Below are 12,166 nucleotides of genomic sequence, written 5' to 3' on the forward strand. Positions count from 1 at the left end.
TATGATAGCCCTTGCACATCTCAGTTAACCTTTGGCCTGACTTAAAAGCTTAGTCTGGAAGAGCTTTGGATGTGCCTAGCTTCCTTTAGAAAAATAAATTTTTACCTTGAGGCAAGGAAAGAGGAAAAGCACACGTAAGACTGTGGTCTTTTTACACACCACACAGCTCAATTATCTGTTAGCATTGTTTTCTTAGGTCATTCATTGCACTGGAAGCCCGGCCAGCCTGAGGTGACAGATGCACAACACGAAGGTATGTACCTGCCTTATAAATCATTTAGAGTGATTACAAGGGTTTACAGTTAATCTACTTTTGTTTGCTAAATTGTAGCTGATTGTGAAGTGTCATTGTGAATTACATCAAGGGCATAAATTACACTGTTGATGGATTCTTTTACAATTTGTTGCATTATTGAGTAGAAAATGCAATGGGGATAGATTTAAGTAGGGGCAAGACCACAGATTTTTTTTTGCTGGGGTTGAAATTGGAAAGAGTTTAACAAAATCATGGGGATGTGAGTGGGGAAGGATATCTGGAGATGATACTAGTTACAATTGATGGCGTGGTGGGGAGGAATTCGGCCATATAGACATTAATCCGTCATACAGATATTACCTTACTGAATCTGAAGAAAACACACTGTACCTTTTAATACACAAACAATGCTGTAAGTGCAATGATCTCACGGACCCTGCCCTTTCTAACTTTATTTTCCTTATTGATTTCCTGAGAACAAGCAAAATCTGTCTCCACAGGTTATAGTTAAAAATAGTATCAAACTGAAAGCTTGTGAAAGTCTTTACTGTCTGACCATCTGCTAAGGTTGGACTAGTTCCCTAGAGGTTGTTCTGCGATAGTGCGTGTTTCATCAGCGTGAATTGGCTATAACACAACTGGTGAATTGTAGACGTTGTTTGTATAACACAAACTTTCTACTGAACGGGTATAGTGATTGTCTGTTAGCCATCTTCTACAGCGCAATTTTCTATCTCAGTTTCCATAGCACAATTTTCTATAGAGCAAGGTTGCAGAGGAACATTACTGTTGCGTTATAGCAGAATGACCTGTACAGACGCGCTGTTGAAGCTAGAAGTGAGCAGATTGGAGGTGAATTGCTGTTGAGTTTTAGATAACATAAATGTTACTTCACTTCAAACCTCAACACCACCCTCCTAATCTTGAAGGTCAGAAATTCTCTGAATTTTGTTTCAGCACTCTGTTTTGGATCTGTGGTGAAGACATCACTATCCTGAAAGGTTAACAACAACATTAGTAAGATATTAAACAAAATGTTCAGAAGGATTTTTTAAAATTAGATGATACAGAGGTATCCTTTACAAATGAGATTTTTCAGATCAGCCAGGATAATTAAATTAAATCCAGATGCCACAGTATATTTGCAGGAGACTACTCCAGGATAATTAAAACAAATCCAGATGCTGGAGTATATTTTGCAGATGAGCATTCTAGGATAATTAAAGAAGTCGTAGAGCTTGTTCAAACAGGCAGATGGGTTGTAAAAATAGAGGTAATATCATTGCCTTAATTAAGTTAAAAAACTACCAATTTTCTCTTTGAAAACATTCATTAAGAACAAGCTGATGCCTCATATTTCGAAAGAAAATAATAGTTTAGTGTCTTCTCAATTATTCATTTTGAAATTCTGTTTGATTTTATTAAATAGTCTCATCTCTTTAACTTTTGAATTATAAATTTTTCCAACGCCTTAACACTAAAGAATTCAAACAGTCTGGCTCAACAGGTGTGGGGAAAGTGCAAGGAGAGATGATAGATGAGGATAGCAGCTGGAGAGAGGGAAGCTAACAAAGGGGTGTGTGAGGACCAACTCCAGCACATTGTGTTTCTAGCATTTGCAAAATAATTTTACTTCAAAAACAAAACTGATACAAGGTCAGAAATTATACTCAAGAATTGTTTTTCTTCTGTTATCCAGTTTACTCTTGCTGTCATCAAGATAGTAAGGAGGGGAAATATTATCAGGTGAGCAGTGTTACTTTTTGCTGAATCTTCTCAATTTGACTCTTCAACCTTTTAATATAATTTTATATGTGCCATGTTTTGGAACCAACAGTCCAACCAAATAGGTACCAGATGATTTGCTGTCCATTTTATTGTGTGTAAAAACAATGAGAGAGCATTGCATGTATTCTGTGTTGCAGATTTATTCAAAGTGATGCCACCATGCTGCCATACTCCGAATGATCGAATCTTCACCATGGTAAAGGATTTTCATTATATTTATTGGCCGTTGGTCTAGTTTGAAAGACATAATGTTACTTATGTCATGTTATGTTATACCTGTGATGCTGATAGCAACCATGACTCCTTCCCTTGGCAGTAATCTATACTGCAACCTTTGCATGAAAGGGAGATTGGACAGTTAGCTCTTTGCAGAATAAGGATATTCTTTTCACTCATTACTGATGATGTTGCTTTGAATGAGTATTGATCCAGACATGAAGAATGCCTTGATGAAGCCACCAGGATCTTGCACCATCCGATCATTGAAATCATAGAATCCCTACAGTGTGGAAGCATCAAGTTCACATCAACCCTCTGAAGAGCATCCCACCCAGACCCACCCCATCCCCGTTTCCCTACATTTCCCATGGCTAATCCATCTAGCCTGCACATCCCTAGACACTATGGGGCAATTTAGCATGCTAATCCACCTAGCCTGCACATAATTTGACTGTGGGAGAAAATCGCAGGCATGTGCAAACTCCACCTAGACAGTTGCCTGAGTGTAGAATCAAACGAGGATCTCTGGCACTGTGAAGCAGCAGTGCTAAACACTGTGCTACCACGTTACCTCTAAATATCAAACTAAATATTTTGGTAGATCAGATAGTTGTTGCAGGTGGTGCCCTGCTACTTGCAGTCTGTTGCCTTTTTCCATAGTTTCCCCAAAGAGTCAGTAGCATGGAGCAGCTGGAAAATGATACAGTAGGACAATCATTAGCTGAGCCAGAAGACACAGTTGATGTTACATGGCTTAAAACTGGGAGGACTGGTTGCTTAATATTCAAAACATAGTGTTCATAAAAAGACAGGAAAAGATAAAAGGGAAGTACAATGTCAGTACTAAATGGAAAGACATTAGTGGTGAATACGGATTTAATGTCACTGGAAAAGAAATCCAGGGGTTTCAACTATTGCTCTGAGGATGTGTTTCAAATGTTACTGTTGAAGCTGATGAAATTTCTATAGGTATTGAAAGCTTGCCTCAGTCACAGGGACTATAAAACTATAATTGGTTTTCAAAAAAAAAAACCATCTGGCTCATTGAAGTCCTTTCTTGAAGGAAATCTGCTGGCCTATAAGTGACTCCAGATCTACAGCAACATGGTTGACTCTTAAACAATCAAAAACAGAAAGTGCTGATAGCAACTGGGAGAGGAAAACAGAGTTAGAAAAACAACTCCTACCATGTTCTTTACATAGCTCCACATCCTCAGATCCTGGTCTGTGTGGGTTGCTCTCAGCACAGCCAACCCACTTTCAACTATTCACAGTTCCCATGATGGCCTATTCAGCTTTACTTCTTTCCCAGCTTATTCTCAGCAATCCCTTTGTCTGCTTCCTTTTTTTCTCTTGCTCTGTCTGGGAACCGTTTCCATCTATCCATCTCACTCCTTCTCCCCACCACCCCCATCATTACCAAAGTACCTCTACACTGGGAGATGAAAAGCAGACTGGGTGACAGTTTTGCTGAATTACTATGCTCTATCCATAAAAATGACCTTGAACTTCCAGTTGCCTACCACTATGTTGCCATGCCAACACTTCTGTCTCAGGCTGCTGTTACACTCCAGTAAAGCTCAATTCAAGCTAAAGGAACAACACCTCATCTTCTGCCTAGGTACAGCCTTCAGGACTCAATATTTGCTCAGATTGGGAAAAAAGTTTAACAACTTCAGAACATTAACACCCGCTTCTATGTTTGTTACTCTCCTCCCACACCCTTAACTCCTGTATGTATGGGTTGCTCCCACCACAGCCAACCCAATTTCAACTATTTTCACTTCTCATTAACACCCTAGTCAGTATTTATCTCTCTGACATTTTAGTATCAGCTATCTCTTTGCCAATCCCGTTTTTCTCTCTCTGTCCTTAAGGCACTCTCTCCATGTACTCCATTCACAGCTCCTACCCTATCATGAGCATAAATATCATGTTTTTCCCAAAATAACCCTATTTTTCTCTCTCTACACATGCTACCAGACCTATTGGGTTTCACCAACCTTTTCAGTTTTTTGCTTCTGTTTTCTAGCACAAGCAGTTATTTAGTTTTAGTACTATTCCACTTCATATCTATTGTCCTATCCCTTCATTTAAATTACAAACTTATTTTATCTAGGTCAGCTTATTTATGCTTAAAATAGTAGTCTCGAATCCACTGAATTATGATTGTTGCTATCAAGGGCATCTACATTATAAGGTCATTAATTAGTCCTAATTTATTGTACAATACTAGGTCTAGTATAGCCTATTTTCTGGTTGCCTCCAAAATGTGCTATTCCAAGAAACTAATCCCACAAAATGTTATGAACTCCTTTGCCAATGTGCCTTTTCCAGTTTATATGTAATTTAAAATTCCCTATGATTAGCTCTGCACCTTTCTCAACAATTCCCATTATATATTATTTTATATTCTATCCTACCATGTGACTGTTATTAAGAATCATGTACACAATTCCCATAAGCGATATCCTACTTTTATAATTGGGTATTTCGATCAAATTGCTTCTACATCCTGGTTTCTTGAACTTAGGATATACTTCTCTCTGGTGTTAATAGTATAATTAATTAATGGAGCCACCGAGTTTCCTATCCTTCCTAAATAACATGTGGTCTTCAATATATAGATTCCAATCGATGTCAACCTGCAGCCCTGGCCCTGTAATGGCTTTCAGATAGTGCAAATAGAAATAAGGTAATGCAGTTAGTTCATCTGCTTTGTTTTGAATACTAAATGCATTCAGGTTTAGAGCCTTTAGTTTTAAAACAAAAAACTGCAGGTGCTGGAAATCTGTAAAAACAGGAGTTGCTGGAGAAATTCTGCGGGTCTGGTAGCATCTGTGGAAGGAAAGCAATGTTACCCTTGTCCAGAACCAGAACCAGAACTGAAAACATGTTACTAGACCTGAAACATTAACTCTGCTTTCTCTCCACTGATGCTGCCAGGCCTGCTGCGTTTCTCCAACTATTTCTGTTTTTGTTTGAGCCTTAGTTTTGTTGTTTTGTTATTTTTTAAATTTCTATTTTTACCTGTTGATTTAAATTTAGATGTAGATTCTTCTTGTCATGTTCTACTTATTATTTCCCACAATAATAATTTTCTGTCTCGACTCTTTTATTTACCATATAGAGTCATAGAGTCATAGAGATATACAGCATGGAAACAGACCCTTTGGTCCAACCCGTCCATGCCGTCCAGATATCCCAACCCAATCTAGTCCCACCTGCCAGCACCCGGCCCATATCCCTTCAAACCCTTCCTATTCATATTTCCATCCAAATGCCTCTTAAATGTTGCAATTGTACCAGCCTCCACCACTTCCTCTGGCAGCTCATTCCGTACACGCACCTCTTCCCAGAAATGATCCCTTATCCCATTGTTTACTTTAAAATCCTCCCTACTTTCCTGGTTATGATGTTCACTAGAAAACTGGCACCTGGATGCTCCAGGTACAGACTAGCCCAACAGTAGATACTCACTTTCCTCAGTGTTGTTGCCAAAGCCCCATGAACTGGAACCAAAATCCACTGACTAGCCTTGGTGCTCAAAATTATGTAAAACGTTGTAAAGCGTTTAGATAACACAACTTGGGGAAACAGTATGTATGTTTGCATCAGTCAGTAGATCAGTACTTAAACTGCAGAAATTTCAAATCAGCGCCAAATAAATGCAAAAGTTTAAAGAATTTGTTTTTGAGAAGGTGATTATAACCTTGCCTGCCCATTTGAAAATAGATTAAGTAGCAGCTGCAATTTTAATGCTTTCCTATTCCCTGGAAATTCATCCTTGTTATCCTGACACTATTTTTTTACTCAGGCTGTCTTTCCTACCTACAGCAGGTGGGGCCTTTTCACATATAGACTGGGAGGTCCAAGGATATCATTATTCCTTCTTTAAAATTTCAATTCTGGGTCCGAATATATGTGTAATTTTCCCAGCAGAATGAAGAGAATTAAAATATGCTACAAACATAAAGAGACACAAACAGCTGAGTTATCCTCACAGCGTCAGGGACCTGGGTTCAATTCTATCCTCAGGTGACTGTCTGTGTGGAGTTGTACATTCTCCCTATGTCTGTGTGGGTTTCCACTGGGTTCTCCAAAGGTTAGGTGGATCAGCCGTGCTAAATTGCCCATACTCTCCAGGGATGTGCAGGTTAGTGGATTAGCCATAGGAAATGCAGGGTTACAGGGATTGGGAGGGGGGTAAGTCTGGGTGGGATGCTCTTTGATGGGTCAGTTTGCTCTCGCTGGGCCAAATGGCCTGCATCCACACTGTAGGGATTCTAGGATTTGCTTTTCTTTGTGGGGTCATGAGATGCAGGAGTTCTCCAAGTTACACATGAAACATTGTAGCCTCAACTGCTGTTGGTTTTCCTAATGCCCCTTGTGAGATTCTCTGGAAGCCCATTGTCTCAACCTACCAACATGCCAACATGCATTAACTGCAATCCAGTTTTCCAAACTGGTATCTTCTATGCAACAACATAAAGGTTTGCAGGGTGCTAGTAATGTCTGGGAGTTAAAATACCCCAGACTGTTTTATGATGGACTGAGTAATTTCCAATTTGTTTTGTCACCAATTTAAAACCCATGCACAGTTAAAATCAGGGCCAATTTTAGCTTGCTATGAAAATTACATGTGTGCTTATTGTGTTGTAATATATATTTTTCAGCCATATAAATAAATAGACATGGGCGATTTAAATATTAGAAGATCCTTAGAAAATGTTATACCTGGGAGTACTTGGTCGGAATTGTAGACATTTTTTAACATGTAAGTAATTCATATTATTTCTAACCTGGGTCCACTTAGCACTGACTAAGAGAAGTAGAAAAATACAGCACGTTCAGCAATTATACAACTTAATAAACTCTAAAATAAAAGGTACTGTTGACTGATTTGAACAATTTGAACAGAAATGCACAAGAGTCTGCTAATCAGATTCTGTGGTTTTCCTTTGAAGCTAACTGGCAGAGATTTAAATTCTCTTTTTCTGTGTTCAAATATCATAATTAGAAAATACTGCATTATTCTTTATTCACTACTGCCCTTTCCAAGTCTTTCTGTTTTCAATGTGGTGGCTAATATCCCAGTCTTTTTAAACCAATTTGAGTGATTCTTACATTCAAGGATTAAGAGACAGATGGTAAGAATGTGAATGGACACTTTCAGACTCGACTTCCTTGATGAAGTGCAAAGGAAAGCACTCAATTAAATATTTTCTTATGAACAGTAACCAATAACACCACCTCTTTCATTTTGGCATTTTAAAAAATCTTCCAGATCCTGCTAAGATTTCTCCTGGCAGCAAATGTCTTTTAGGATTTCCCATTAATTTCTTTGGTGTTTCTCCATGTCCTTTTTATTTGCATTCACTGGAGTGAAAACACACCACGAGGAGTGAAATTAAGAAGTAGTTTAAGGAGCACAAATTCTCCCAAAATAATTGAAGTTGCTGGTTCTCATTTATCCATTCATGCCACTTCAAAAGTTGCAATTCATGACAGTTTTGATCAAAGTCTAGGTAACACATAAAACGTATATGGCTTGCCTGTAATGAGAAGAAAAAACAAAAATGGGAAAACACAGCAAGCAGGCAGTATCTGTGGAGAGAAGAAGGGTGTGGTGGCATGAGTCTCACTTGTTGGCTGGATAGCCAGTGACAGTCCCACTTTGAAAGAAGGCCCACTGTGAGGATGATGTCAGTTTACCTCTGGAATTGAGGCACCAAGGGCTGAAGTCCCATTCATTTAAATGTTTTAGCTCAACGATTTTTGATCAGAACATCAGATCATGTCCAGTCTATTTGCTTTTAAAATTGCTACAGCTGATCAATGGGACCCCAGAGAAGACTTCTACTCAATTACCCATCCACTTTTTCTCCTAAATGGACTTACTGCCTAACAATAGTTAGGCAATATTAGTGAAAGGAATATATTCGAACAAGATATCCGGGAATTTTCTCTAATGGCAAATCCAAATTGTAGTAGTATGTTTTTAATACACATGCTGACCATTCTGTGACTTTCTTTGAATTTTAGGAAAGCCTAATATTGAAATTTATTTCCTTGAATCATTTATTCTTTGAAACCATGAACTTCCTCCTAAACTGAAATACTATTTAGCATTTGGCACAAATCTTAATTAATATAACAAAAGGGTTTGTAAGAGCTTATTTCTTAGAAAGCCAAGTGAATATTATGTTATCTCACCAAATAATAAATTAATAAGAAGCAATAAAACCGTCTTTTTATTTAATTGGCAGGTCTTACCAGTAGTGTTCATTTTAATTCACTAACTTATATTCAAAAACGTATAAGAATTTATGGAACTGGTCTTGTTACAAGCATTCATGCCATGTTCATATAGAATCATTAAATAGTAGGGTACGAAAGCAGGCAGTTCAACCCATCATAGCTTTGGGTTTTTCAAACAGAAATCCTTTTATCCCATCCTGCCTCTCATTTCCCATAAATATGTAATTCCCTTTCCTTCAGTTATTTATTTAATTCTATTTTTAAAGTTTCTAATCAATGTACTTCAGCACCCTGTTAGGCAGTCTAATCCATATCATAAAAATGCACTTTACTCATGTTGAATTATTTTACCTTAAATCTCTGCCTCTAGTTAGGGAACCTTCAGACTGTGAAAAAGTCATTTAGAACAATGATCTGGATACACTGGTTTCCAAGGAGGCTTGTGACTTCAGTTAAGTTCCTGGCAGAACTCTATTGTGTTGATAGATGGGATGTTTATACTGCTGAATTTGAAGCAGAAAGCTATTAGTTTAGCTGTTGAATTTAGTTTGAAAGAATCAGGATTTCAATTCAGAAATTCGGAAAGCATTTTTTTCCAGCAGGTGAATCAAGCTTTGAGCAACTCGTCACCCCATATGATGTGTTTTATTTTGTAGACTGTCCAAGCCAAAAGAGTTTTAATAGAAATTTTCAATTATTAAAACTGAAGAATGTTTATGTCATTAGGAAAATGTATCCGAGTAGACCAGAAAAAGAATCAAAAAGCTGCCTCCTGCATTTCAAGTAAAATAAATTGAGAGGAATCAATTAAATTAAAACTTCAGGAGTTGAGTGTCAGTAAAATATCTCTGCAATTGAGTATCTGTAAAAAGATAATTTTAGGAAATAGGTTAAAAGTTTGTTTTATTGTTCATGTTATAAGATTTTTCTAACTGCAGTATATAACTTTGAATTTCACGGAAAACTAGCTATATCAGTTTTGGGGAGATTCATGGAGGATTTCTCTTCATTAGCTCTAATGAGTTTTTGCATGCAGTTTTATGGTGGTCACCTCATTACACAGTATGGAGAAAGTGAGGAATGAAGAAGGGCTTATGCCCGAAACGTCAATTCTCCTGCTCCTTAGATGCTGCCTGACCTGCTGCGCTTTTCCAGCAACACATTTTTCAGCTCATTACACAGTATGCACTGTGACTGTCTGGTGGCCCATTGACACTGTCATGTTCTCACCAATGGTACAAGTACTCGACACTACCAGGACATTCCAGATTCCCTTTTCCAGTGCTGTGTTTAAATCCAAGCTATCATCAACTCAAGTACTGTCAGTTAGGAAATGTCCTTCACAATTTCAGTGTTTAGAAGTCTTTTCCCAGAAATGGCAAATAAAGGCAGGTTAATACCACCGTATGCTGACAGAGACCTGGAGATCCTGATGGATGGTGTGATGAAGAAGAAGGACATGCTCTTTTTGCTGCAGACAGCTAGAGGATACCATAGCACCAGACCCCACCAGCCTGGACCCAAGTGTTCACCCAGGTCAATGAAGTATCTACAGCCTGGAGTTTAAGATGTTCTACCTTGTGGAGTATAAGCGCCACCATCTCCTCTCTGCAACCACACATTCCCTCCAACTCTGCAACTGCACCCATCTCTCACCAAGGTTCATGGGCCACCACTCTCTTTATTGCCTCCAGCATCTTCCCTCTCTCAATCATACTCATCCCAGACCCTCCATACCAGTAACCCTGCATGCCCACTGCATTGCCCATTTAATCACCCAGGTCACCTCACCATCTGTCCTCCACCTGCATGTGCACTAACAACTGTACCAGCTGTTTGCATTTCATATAATCTCTCCTTTTCTATCATTCCTAGGATAAACATCCTGCAATTCAGACTGCGAGAGCCACGAGAGATGGTGAAGCGTGTATGTCCTATGAAGAGATAACACTTGCCCTAGCAGAAGAGTAACATGTTTGCTCACGAGGGGATGCCAAGACCTTCAATTAAGACTCATTGTGAAGTGTTACGGTACTCTCCCATTGGTAGCACTTAACATGTCCAAAAATCCAACCATATTTCACAACGCATCCACTGTCTTGTGTCCTGTAAGCAAAACAGCTCAATGAAGAGAGAAGTCCTTCCAAACCTCATCTCCTTCTCCACCTCTGAGGAAAATACCACAGATCCTTCCGAGGATGCACTGGCCAGGCTGTGTCCTATACCTGGAGCAGCCTTCTGTCAGCTAAAACACAGACAGACTGCTAACTTGGCCAAACAACAAGCGATGCTGGTTACATTAGCCGAGTAAAACTTGGAAATCACAAAACCTACGCACCAGATACAATGCAAGCATGGTAGCCAGGTGCTAATGACATTAGCATAATATAAAAAGCACAATTATCTTGGTCACACATGCCCCAACAACTTATCTATGAAACAAAGGACAGCCCAGACACAAAGGCACTGAGTCCTATTGCACAGAGGAACTAACAGTAGATGGCATCTAAATGTTTGGCTCTTGTTTCAAACTGTTACGTATATTTCCCTGACTGCCCATAACTATAGAATGTTCCAAAAGGCCATCCGAAAATAGCATGGCAAGAGGGAGACCAGTTGACCATCCAGAGGGACAAGAAGAAAGCAGCTTTGTAGAGCCAGAGACAGAGCCACAGAGAGCATGCAACTGTAAATCTACAAGAGAGTTGGGAACTATTGCAACCTTAAGCAACCAAATAAGATTAGGGACAGTATGTTTAGTATTAACATTTATTGTAATTTTGTTCCTAATAAAGTGGGACTGTTTTGATTTGGTACTAGCTTGTGTTCTTCTTGATTTGACTGCTTTGGTATTGTGGGACACGTGGGAAAATTCATTTATAACATTCTGGTCAGAGTTGTCTGACCTGTTTAAGAAGGAACCAATGACAACGTATCCTCCCCCAGCTCAGATGGTGACACTTCGGTAGGTACATTCTTTCAGCATTTCACTGCCATGTCTTTGCAGCTTGTCAAGGAAGAAATGCCCAGGTCATTGACACTCAGATGATTGCTAGAGTCCAGGCATCTGCTCAACTCCAGAGCAGGAGAGGTCCCCATTGTGTCAGCCATTAATAGCTTCATTTAAAACCACGAGCAGACAAAGGAGAAGCAGGCAAGTTTTTTGGAGGCAATGAGCAAACTGACTTGAAGTTTGGAGGACTGCAACCAATACTATCTGTACCTTGTGCCTCTGGTATGCAAGTGTATGGTTGTCTCTGTGGACAGGTAGACAGCTGCCATGGACATAAAGGTTCAGCATACCCAGTATCTGCCTGCTATATGCACAGCCCTGCACACTAATTATCTAATCACTTGTGTTCAGCAATGGCACTGACAGGAGGATGAGGGACACTGACATTATTCCAGATGCCCCTTGCTTATAAGGAGATGAGATGGTATCAGTAAGCACCACCACATGCAGGCCAGCAGAAGCTGCACAGCCACTGGAGGTTGATGCTGGTCTTGGGCTTCCAGACCATCCGTTCATGTCACACCTTCGGTGCAGTAGCCACAGAGATGATCATAGCTTCTGTGCCTGAATCCACAAGGGACTGTGCCAATGAGTCTATGTTGGCAATATCAGAAACAAAGCAGCTCCTC

The 12,166-nt window shown here is 39.4% G+C and overlaps 1 long non-coding RNA gene across 1 annotated transcript; it reads left to right on the plus strand.

Annotated features, from left to right (window-relative positions):
• The first annotated feature begins 206 nt into the window (after window positions 1-206).
• LOC122556911 lies at window positions 207-11,247 on the plus strand. The gene is made up of 4 exons (XR_006313699.1): window positions 207-253; window positions 1,956-2,002; window positions 2,182-2,240; window positions 10,400-11,247. It is a non-coding gene; the product is annotated as an uncharacterized LOC122556911 (long non-coding RNA).
• Window positions 11,248-12,166: the final 919 nt, after the last annotated feature.

This window comes from Chiloscyllium plagiosum, chromosome 14 (genome assembly GCF_004010195.1).
Source record: "Chiloscyllium plagiosum isolate BGI_BamShark_2017 chromosome 14, ASM401019v2, whole genome shotgun sequence".
Lineage (NCBI taxonomy): Eukaryota > Metazoa > Chordata > Chondrichthyes > Orectolobiformes > Hemiscylliidae > Chiloscyllium > Chiloscyllium plagiosum.